Here is a 10,832-nt window from a genome sequence, read left to right as displayed (position 1 = left end):
GAAATACAATATTCTGCAATGTTTTGGAGCAAAAAATATTCAAGTAAAAGTCTGATGACAAGCATGGAGAGTGTTTCCTTATTGAAGAGTTATAACAGACTGTTGGCCTAAAAAGTTTAGAAACCTTCATGCTTTTCCATTGCTTGGTAATTTTTCAGCCCACTAATACCAATTATTACTACAAGCACCTTTTGGAACACTTTGTTTTAATTTTTGAAAGTTTTTAATAAAAAATTGTTTCTTACTCAACTAATTTGTGGACTTTGCCTCATTTTGGCAATTCACTCCATAGTTCTTAAGCAATGTACATCATATGTAGGCTATTCTTAAGCAGTGTACATCATACGTAGGCTGAAGCACTAATAATAAAATTGGGTGTTAGATCTCTGAAGAAAAAAAAAAGGGGGGAGATATCGGCTTTATAATCTTGGCTGTGCAGTAACTACATCACTAACATGCTGACTATAGAGAAAATTGTATTCAGAGTTTTCTGTGTACCTCCAGGCAGTCCCGGTTGGAAGCTGAAGCTCCAGACTTTTCTATACAGATGTATAATTGTTCAAATTTGAGGCTTCTCTAAACAGACAATATTTTCCTTCTTCACTATTGTGTGTGTATGTAAGTCTATGCATTTTAAGTATCTTAAGATTATTCAGCCCTGTAATCACTGCACGTCAAGTCTGAGATCCCATAACTAAGAAAGAAAACTTTTAAAGAGCTCTGGGACTGCACTGAAAACCAGCTAGGCCAAGGGGAAAAGACCTGTAAAGAAGGCATTGGGACTGTTTTCTGTGGAATATACATTTTCCAGACAAAGTCTCAAGAAGGAAAACAAACGGAATCAGTGTTTCCTTGGCCTCAAATCAAAAGGCCCCTCTTGCGAATCTGGAATATGAGGTGGCCCTTCATGAAAGAGCATAGAATTTTGGAGTTTGGCAATAGAGAGGTCTTGAAGGATGTTTCAGAGACGTTGACCCAGAGTTCAAAAAGACAATGATTTCATGCCAATGAAAAAGCTGAAATGCAGCATATAAGCATCAACCCCACAGATAAACAAGGAAGAAAACTGTTTACAGAAAAAGAAAAGGGAAAAGAAAGCTAACACCAAACAAGGAACAATGCCACTGATGTGGCAGCTGGCATAGGAATGGAAAAGGTCTGTTGATTTGCAAATCCTCCACTGAAATATGCCAGCAAAGGAAAAACATGGGTTACAGTCAGAGCTCAGGGACTTAAATGATGGAGGAAAGTTTCTCATAAGAGCACCAAAGAAAAGGAGGAGGCTACAAATGCAAAACGAAGACAGACACAAAAAATACTTAAAACTTGTCTACACAAGACATGTAAATGATACTCAGGGATGCAAGTGAAGTTAACAACTGAGCTTCTGCAATGGAAACATGCCAATGAGGTGCTGAACTGAAAGGCTGAAGGTGACAGCAAGTGTACCTCTCAAGAAGCAAGTCCCAGCCCTACAGAAACATGAACCAGGGACAATCACCAGCTGGAACAAGAGCTTGCGGTAACATGCCAGTTTTCAGTCAGACAGAGTAACCATGCTGGTGGCCACTGGGCCACCAGTTGACTGGCGTGCTCATGGGAGCGGATTACTTTGGGGCACAGACTCACTGGTGAGTCGGTGGGAAGATGCAGCATCTGTCATAAGTGTTGGCTTGTCTTTTGAGAGAAAAACAGGCCAGTGGCAGAACTATAAAATGTGACAGCAGATGGCATTATCTGTAGAATCAAAGAGCCAGCAGCCTGAGCTGAGGCCTTAAAAACTGTAGGGAAGAAAGTGGGCAGACTCAGACTCTGCATTGACCTCAAGGAGCTGAGCAAGAACATTAAAAGGAGACGTTTCCACTTCCTCACAAGTAACAACATGTGTGTTGAGAGAGCAGGAGCCAAATTCCTAAGCAAATATGCTGCCTTGCGAGGGCTTTGGCAGATTCTCCTGGACAGAGAAAGCTGAAAGTTCTGCCTTCTCAGTAAACTGCTTAGCAGATGCTGCTGTGTAAGGTCACCTCTGGGCATGTATCCAGGACCAGAAATGCTTCTGCTGGCACTAGTACAACTAAACTACTACTAAATGACTAAAAGTTTGTGGTTGCTATCTTGAAAAAACTGTTTCACTGGGACTCCTGATATCACTGGAAAGGACTTTATTGGAGAGCTGAGGAGCAAGAAGGGACTCGAAAGACTCATTCCATCCCATATTTCCCACGTGATCTTATATGTTGTGTTTGTTAAAGGAGACTTTTGCAAGTGAGTTGTAGGAATCAAAATGTGCGAGAGAGTGAGGAATTCAAATACAGCACTGAAGGAAGCTGGAGAACACGCTGCTTTTCTACTCCCTCTCTCAACTGTCATGCCGCAACTATGACAAAGAGAAACATGGATGGCATTTTTCCTGACTATTGCAAAAGTCACCAATATTGAGAGGAAAATTGCCAGCTGGTGTAAACTGGCCTGAAGCATCTCTGCTGACTCACACCCACTGACAACTTGAGCATACCAATATTTCAAATGAGGCATTAATCAGATAATAACAATTTTGTCAGAAGACTAAGAGAGCTGAATTTGGCATGGGTGACCTACTCTAGCTCTGCTCTCCATTCCTCCCCAGGGGCTGTGGAGCTCTGAATGGCAACAGCTAGTAAATCTTTGTGTCTACTCTTCTTCAGTACAGGCTGCTCAGGCTAGCCCTTTCTCCTGCCTTTGCAGAGCCTTGTGCCCAAGTCCTCCCCAAAGCAAACAATGCATCATGCTGGATGCTAGCAGGTTCTACTGCCTTGCAATTGACACTTTTCCACCTGCAATTCCTGTCATCTGGGCTGTCGTATCTTCTGTCTTTTGCTAACACAACTGCCTTTACTGTTGTGTAAGAAAGTAAGTGTACCACCACAAATCACTTGCCCTTTGTAAAAATTGAGTAGCAAATGCCAATAATTCCCCAAAATCTGCTTACCTCCGACATCATGTTGGTTCAGCTCACCCTTGCTCTGCTGCTGGCCACAGGTAGCCCCCAGGCAGCCTGGGTAGTGGCACCATCTCTAGCCACAGAGAAAGGCACAAGAAGGGTGAGCAGCTCTGTGGCAGCCCAGGGGACAGGACCACCAGGAAGAGGGCTTCTGCCACTTCTGTGCCCAGACCATCTCCAGCAGCTGCTGGGAACGCCAACAAGGGTGCCAATTAGTGCCAGTCGTGCAAGTGGTTCCTACAGTGTGAACACCTGCCTGGGAGGGAAAGCACTGAAATTGCCCACGCATCCCGCAGAGGTCAACGAGCAGCCATTCGATGCTAATAACTTTTGGTCACTACCAACTTCGACCACAATCGAACCATTGACCTAGAGGTGAAAGGCTGTGTATCCCATTACCAATCTGCTAAACCATCCAGTCTCCCTATTACTGCAATTTTAATTAACTGAGTCAACGACATGAAAGCTGAAGGAAGGGGGACCAGGCAAGGAAGCGAGAACACATTGGCTTTTACACAAGGTTTGTTTCTTTGACTGGATTCTGCTTTCTCTTGAACAGCCTTGTCCTAGCCTGGGCTGCCCATGAGACACTCCCCAGCCTGCTGCTCAACGTGGGACCATGCAGTACAGTGTCTGTTAGTAACCAAATACGTGAAACTGCTGCTGTCCCCACTTTAAAATGCAACCCTTGGTAAAGCTGTTTCTGACATCAAGAAGATCTGAATTTTACTCTCATCATGAACAATCCTTATAATAAAACACATTAAAAAAAAAAAAAAGGAAGACCTGACATGATAAGTCCTGATACAGACTTTTTTTTTTTAAATTAATAATTAAAAAACTGTTTGCTCTAAGATTTCCAGATGTTGGGATACAGTGAAAGCCTGCCTTAATGCGATCTGTAACTGCTCAAAAAGCAGAGAAGTCGATGCCTCTGATGAGCCAATTATTCGACCAGCTCTAAGCTCAGCTGATGGGAACAAAACACTTTGTTCCTTTGGTGAGAAATCATATCATTGCCAGATGGTGAAGAAAAATAGGAAATTGTGATTAATTCAGACTTTGGCAACAGGTCACGTCATTTTATCACCTACCGCTTTTCATGACTTCTAGTCAACATTTTCACTGCTGGTTGGGAGCACTGTAGGAAGCATGGCCAGCCTTACAGGAATGCTGAGGTTGCCATTCTTAGTTTCACTCGTGCCGTTATAACCAACAGCTTCTCGTGCTGCAAGAACTTCCATAGCTTTCCTGTGGTCTCTGTCACCATTGCTTGAATGATATATGCAGCCTCTGTGGATTCAGAAACAAGGGAAACTGGTGATTGCCTCTACCTCAAGCAGCTCCATTGCCTTGTCCCCTGTCTGCATGTGGATCTTGCACTGGAATTAGACACCAAACTGTATTGCTCTTTTGTGCTCGTCTGCTCGCTTAACCAGGTACCTACATTTCAAACAGCATCCTCTCTGCTGCCAAGTCTGGAGTGCTTCACGCTTGTTCTTGCATGTGTGTTTGATAAGTCATGGCATGACTATTTTTCTTGTGTGTGATGATTATTCACCGTGGTCTAATCCCACAACATAAACGGCAGACAGACAGTCCCTAAAATGCAGCAGCTCCTTGGGGTCTTGCATCCTGTGAAAACTCTGCTCCTCGCAGGCTGTTCCTGTCTCCAGCAGCGCAAGCACAGGGGGAGGCCGATCACAGCTTGATTCCAGTCCCCAGCTGTCTGCAAAAGCCGCTCTTTGCTCAGGGCCTCACACACAGCACAGGCCAGTCCTTAATGCAGGGCTTCCCAGCGTCAGGGAACGTCTCGCCTGAAAGCCTGTACAACTCCTTGTATGCATCAGCCTCTTTGATGCTCTCTTGCCTTGTTATTTCAAATGCTTTGCATGTGTAACTTGTGTAAGAGGTCTAGAAAAATAAAATGAGCAGAAGGAAGCCAGGACTAAACTGCGCTTTTAATTATACCTGTGACTTAAATGGGAAGTAAAGTATCAAGCAAATCCAGGCTATGTGTGCTCTTCTGGCTCTTCCGCTTTCCCTCTGCCACTCCTTGAGATGTTCTAACTTGTTGTCTAACAATTTCCATTTTGCTCTTAGCACCCATCCAGAGTACAGTCTCTCTCTGTGCCTTGCTGCTCTGCAGTCCTTCACTAACCACTCTCTCCCTGTTGCTAAAGAAGGTGTTAAAGTGTTGCTGCAGAGACCCACGTGTTTGTGGCACTGAAAGGAGGCAGATCAGAAATATCATGGCAGCTTCATAGCTCAAAACAGGAGGAGTGGAGAGGGATTAATTATATCAGGAACATAAACAGCAGCATCCCTACAAATGAACTAACATTCAATTCCTGTATCGGTCTCAACCTGAAGACCAAAGTGTTGAAGTCTGAATATGAAAATTGATGAAATTTTCGAAGTTAATAACCTGTTGAGATATATGAGACAGTTCACACACTTCAGAGTTCTTTCCCAGGCTACCTGCAAACTCAGCACGATGAAGATTTACACTTGTTTCCTGCTTTTAATAATTTGTTTTCATACATATCATAGCTAAAAATGTGTGTTAGACATAGAAATAAAACTCTAAACTCTGAGCACATTTCTTGCATGAGAGTTGAATACCACAGCAAATTGCACAGAAACATAGCCCCAGGTTATATTTACAACGCATTCCTATCTCAGGCACAGAGCAGGTGTTTTGCATGCTGATCTACAAAAACCTGCCACAGAGGAATTATCTCCTCTTTAGTGACAATACATTACACTCTATTTCTGCAGAGCTAATTATTAGGAAACACTACAGCCAAGGTCCCCAAAGCATGCCGCTTCAATGCTACCCTTCCTCCAAGAGCGTGAGATGATGCTATACCCTGGAGCTCTATCTGACACATCATGATAAACTGTGGAGAAGAGGTCCTGGCACACTCTGCAGCTCATGGATGCTCTTCACAGCAGTGTTGTGGATGGCAGCACCTTGCTCAGTGGCTTATCCACTGCAGTGGCACAATGCTACAGCTTCCATCTGCCTGGGAACTGCACTGCCAGGCATAGCTGGGTGGGCACAGCTGAATGGCAGCCACCGCTGGTGCGGGAGACAGAGAGGAAGACAGCAGGACTGGTCCACACTAACATGAGAAAGACGATCTTAGCTGTGGGAGAGTGTGAGGAGAATGGGAACCTTAACACTAGAGATTTGAAAAGATACAAATGTTTTGTGAAGGTCTTGCTCCCACTTGCTTCAGTGAGTTTTACCCATCAGTATTGCTCAGAACATTTTAAATCAAAAATACTTTGGCAGAATTTCTGTGTGTTCTGTGTCCTCACCGCTACTTCACCTTCCCCAAGTGATCTGTGGCTCTCTACATCTGATACTTTCACTCTTGGTCTGCCATAGTGCTTGGAAGTTGTGATTCCTGGATGCACACCAGAAGCCTCTACTCCCTGTTGTAAAGTGGCTTAAGCTAACTTACTTTTTCCTTTTCTTTAATGCTCACCAGATCTGGCCTTCTCCTTACCTGCAGCAAAGCACTTCACATGGTCTGTTGTCACATCAACATCCAGCAACTAAAGACAGCATCAAACTACCATCCCTGGGAACCTTGCTCGGCCCACACACGAATGAGCCACAAGAGAGACCATGCCCTCGGCCATCGTGGTCCAAGCACTGCCGCTGCGATGCACAGCAGAGACATGGGGACTTCCTTGGATGACTGCCTCATGCTGGCAGCTGTCCCTGGGGACTGCAGGCAGGGCAACCCATGGTGTGTTCTTGCTACAGACAGAGCAGAGGCCAAGCATGGCACTGTACTAAAACTAGCATCTGAAGTGAAGCTGCAGCAGACAACAATAGACAGTCACAAGGCACCGGCGTGACAGAAAGCTCCTGCGGGAAACTTAACTGCATTTCAAACAGGACGTGAATGCTAACCATACAGCTTAGACCCTCTGGGGATTATGGATTTCCAGCTACTGGAGATTTTAAAATCACTGGCTACATTTAGGCAAGAGGAGGATGGGCAGGGCACTGAAGCAATGAAGGCCACTGGAAGGCGCAGGAGAGGAGATTCTGCAATCCTGACCCAGTCCCTACCCCAGGTGTTCCTTAGGCCCCTTGCTGCATTCCACTTTAGGTTTTGGTTTTTTGTTCTGGACATGGCAGCGGCTCCTGGGCACTGTACCACACTCTGCAGCTCAACATGGAACTGAGGTGGGGAAATGCCCCAGCTCTACCACTGCCACAGCCCTGGCATGACATTCCCTTCCATCCTCCTGTGCCTGGTCTCTGAGCTTGCCACTCTCAGACTACGGAGCAGCAGTCCCAAGAAAGCGAAAGCAGGCACAGCCATTGACCCAGGTGTTTCATTTCCCAGGAGGAATGCCATAAATACAGCAAGGACTTGTGTCCCTGCCCTGTATGTAATCATCAGTCACGTGTTAAGCTTCAGCTAATGCATGAAGGGTTACCAAACTGAATTTTAGCTGGGAAGAGCGAGGCAGCATCCCCCAATTCCCAGGACAGCACATTCAGTTCCTGAAATAGAAGGTACTCCAGAAGGTACTGCACAGATCATTGTTCCTGTTCTGGAGTTAAGGACTCATGTAAGTGTACTTCACTGGGTTTCCCTAGGCTTGGGTGAAGACAACAGATTTTTTGGTCAAGTGGCACAACTCACCGTCATGTCATCCAATGTGACTGTTACCTGCTCATCACTGGAGCGGTCCCCAACAGAATGGACCACCCAAAGCCCAGTTCTGTCTTCTCACTGGTTGTGGGTTCTTCTCCTATTGACCTGTGCTTAGTGTCCCTCTTCCCTCATTTAAATGCCTGCAGTCCCCAGGAACATGTAGACATGAGATACTATCAGCGGCACACAGACTCCCTTCCTGCTGCTTTACTCACTGCTCCTGACAAATTGCTGACCTGTGCTTTTTAGGCATGAATACCCAGACAAGCATCAGGGAGAGAGGCTCAGTTATTGGAGCAGACAGAAAAAATCTCTGCCTCAGATTGTTTAAAACAGGGAAAATATTCTTATGACAGTGTACTTTAAGTAGAGGGGAGGGCAAAATGCTTTATCTGCCTTCCTGCAGCTCCCATTTTCCTGTTGAAGGAGTTTTGGTTTCTCTGGGTGAAGCTGGACCACCCAAGGATGCAGCTACGCTCTGAAGTGCAGAAATTGAACATCTGCTGGCAAATACAGGAGGGTGGGAAGCAGAAGCAGCAACAACAGGGGAGAGACTATAAATGCTCACAGTCATAGGCTGAGGAAAGCAAGCAAGCTCAATGAATGTCCGTGGTGCTGCTGCAGTCTTACATCTAGGGGAAGAGAAGAAGCAGGGATGAGCTGTACTTGTAATCAGTTCTGCATGGCCACATTCTTGAAATTTGTGCATCTAGTCACACTAACAGCTTTTTGAAACAAGTAGGTATGTTCCTTTCCTCCATCTTACAAAAGACCTCACTTGTACATTCCTTTAGACCTTCGCAAATGCCCTCTGACATATCAGTGGTTGAGTGCATGAATCACTTTATGGCATGGCATAAAGGTCCTGCTGGTATTCACACTGATCTCAGCCTCTAACCCTAGGCACTCATTTGTTAATAGGTTTACATATGGGTTCTCTGTAAACAAGAAGGGTTTTGTTTTGGGTGGGTTTTTTCACTTTTTTTGTTGTTTTTGGTAAATGCATTTTTCCTTCATTCATCTGACTAGTTTTCATTAGCATCTCCAGGAGAGTGAAGGCCTGAGGATATAGACTGCAGGGGAGAGTGGCCAGTGCTGCTGAGACTATGGGCTGAGGGTGTGGGCAAGCTGTGGAAGGCAACATTTGAAATCAAGAGATGCCAACAACTATGTTTTATTGCTTGCAAAGCCAAACACACAATGGGGTAACACCACAAGCACTGATGACTTCTGCAGAGTTTGCCAACACACCCTTTCTGGATTTACTCTCCCAGTCAAGTGAAAAAACCACATGAACATTCAGCGTCCCATGCTGAGTGTCTTCTCCCCTCCAGGTACCCTGTCCTCCCTGACCTTGACTCTCCGCAGTGCTGTGCTGAGGGCAGCTGGCATGCTGGAATCTGGTAAGGAACAGACCTGGATAATGGTGAGGGACTGCTGCCCTGTTTTCAAGCAGCCAAAAGACAATCAAAACTGCTTATTTTGCTTTCCTTAGCAGTGTTCTCCCTAATCTGCTCTAATCTTCAAAATGAGCATCACCTCATGTGTAACATTATTTTCTGTCAGTATTTTGAGTCTCAAAACACAACAGTGACACAAAGTATCTGTCATATTCATCACAAGAAAGAAGGAAAAAAAAAATATTTCAAATCCACCCTCAACAATGCATTCAAGAAGGCCTTTCTGATTGCAAGGCGCCTGCCCATAGAGCAGGTTTTTCCACAAAAAGAAGAAGGATTTTCAACCAAAGTTGATAGAGAAGGGCGGGATTTTTGTAGCACAGGGCCATCAGTGGCTTCTGATGACATCTTCAACTGCCCTTTCATTTCCTGCTGGAACACTGGTGCTTTACTGTGGCAGGGGTAAAATTCCCCCAGTTAAGATGGGGCATATCTTCATGTGCTCACAGATGCTGGCTGGCTACCTGTGAGCTCTGGTATGTATCCAGGATTTCCCAAAAAAACAGATTCTGGAATGGAGTTGTGCTTGTGGAAATCCTTGTATTTTCTGTAGATCCTCCTTCCCATCGCTGTATGGACCTGTTTTTGACAAACGATAAATGCAAGCTATTGTGAAATGACACTTTTTTCAAAGTTTAACAGGTTAAATTTTCATACATGGATGCCTTCCTAGCTCTTTCTAGCTAATGTTTCCTTACAGATTCCCCTAGGGAAAAAGACTTCATTCTCACTGATGCAGATAACAACAGAAGTACCTTCTAGCGTTTGATCACACTTCTGAAAATAAAGCCACTATATCACAGAGCATTCACTTTTACTGCAGTGTCCTAGTGAAAGACATAAAAAATCAGGTTGAGACTGTTTGCAGTGCCCCATGCTGTTTCTCTGATCACATCTAGTGATATCACCCAATAGAATAAGCATCAGAAATAGTGTGTTCAGTGGCAGAAGGAGAACTGGCTTTGTTATTTGAACTGATTTTCATGGGATTTGTACTTTAGTTTTCAATAGAAAAGATACATTTCATGAACAGAAAAGAGGGTCAGTGCTGTCACTCATAGTGTGTAGTTTATCCAGAAGCTGCGTTTGAAACTGAAGAAAAGCAAGAGAGGATGTTTAGATAGCGTAATAACTCTGAGTTCATTTTGTAACTTAATTAAAGGTTTGTGTGATGCCATTTGTGAGTCTTCTCTGATAGACTATTACAGCACGCTGCCTTACGCAGCTTTTCTAACCTTACAGCCACCACCTGGGTTTATCATTTACATGCGTTCAGTTCAGAAAATAAACAACCAGAAGAAGTGAAAGGTCTCAAAAATAGAGAATTGCCTCTGTGTGCAGGCAATGATATAGCTGTGTATCCCCATGTGGTCAGTACAGCCTGTATGGTTTTCTCTTAAACATTTGGATTAACTTCCTGCTCAGAATAGACCGATCCCTCACTGAAGTAAAACCCATGTCAACTTTAGTAGAAATGTTTTCAGAGTCTCCACCTGGGAAGACTATGTCTCTGAGTGGGAAAATAAACACGTTGGCCTTCAGTCTCTTCACTGACTATTTTCTCTGTTGACAACACTAATTGTTCTGTCACTTGGGATGGTGATAGTTTTCAGCACCAGGTCCTGAAAGAAGGAGAATATAATGTTACCTTTTGTTACCATCTGGGCTCCGAAAACATTGGTGGTACCTAATGTCCCCTGTGCT

General features: G+C 44.5%; 1 long non-coding RNA gene across 1 annotated transcript in view; it reads left to right on the top strand.

Moving 5' to 3' along the window:
- Positions 1-7,191, top strand: part of LOC139826450 (uncharacterized) — a 27,609-nt gene extending 20,418 nt beyond the window's left edge. Inside the window, exon 3 of the long non-coding RNA XR_011736524.1 lies at positions 6,481-7,191. This is a non-coding gene — a long non-coding RNA (uncharacterized lncRNA). The remainder of the gene's footprint in view (positions 1-6,480) is intronic.
- Positions 7,192-10,832: the final 3,641 nt, after the last annotated feature.

The sequence above is a fragment of the Patagioenas fasciata genome, chromosome Z (assembly GCF_037038585.1).
Source record: "Patagioenas fasciata isolate bPatFas1 chromosome Z, bPatFas1.hap1, whole genome shotgun sequence".
NCBI lineage: Eukaryota > Metazoa > Chordata > Aves > Columbiformes > Columbidae > Patagioenas > Patagioenas fasciata.
This window is presented reverse-complemented; position numbering and strand designations above follow the sequence as displayed.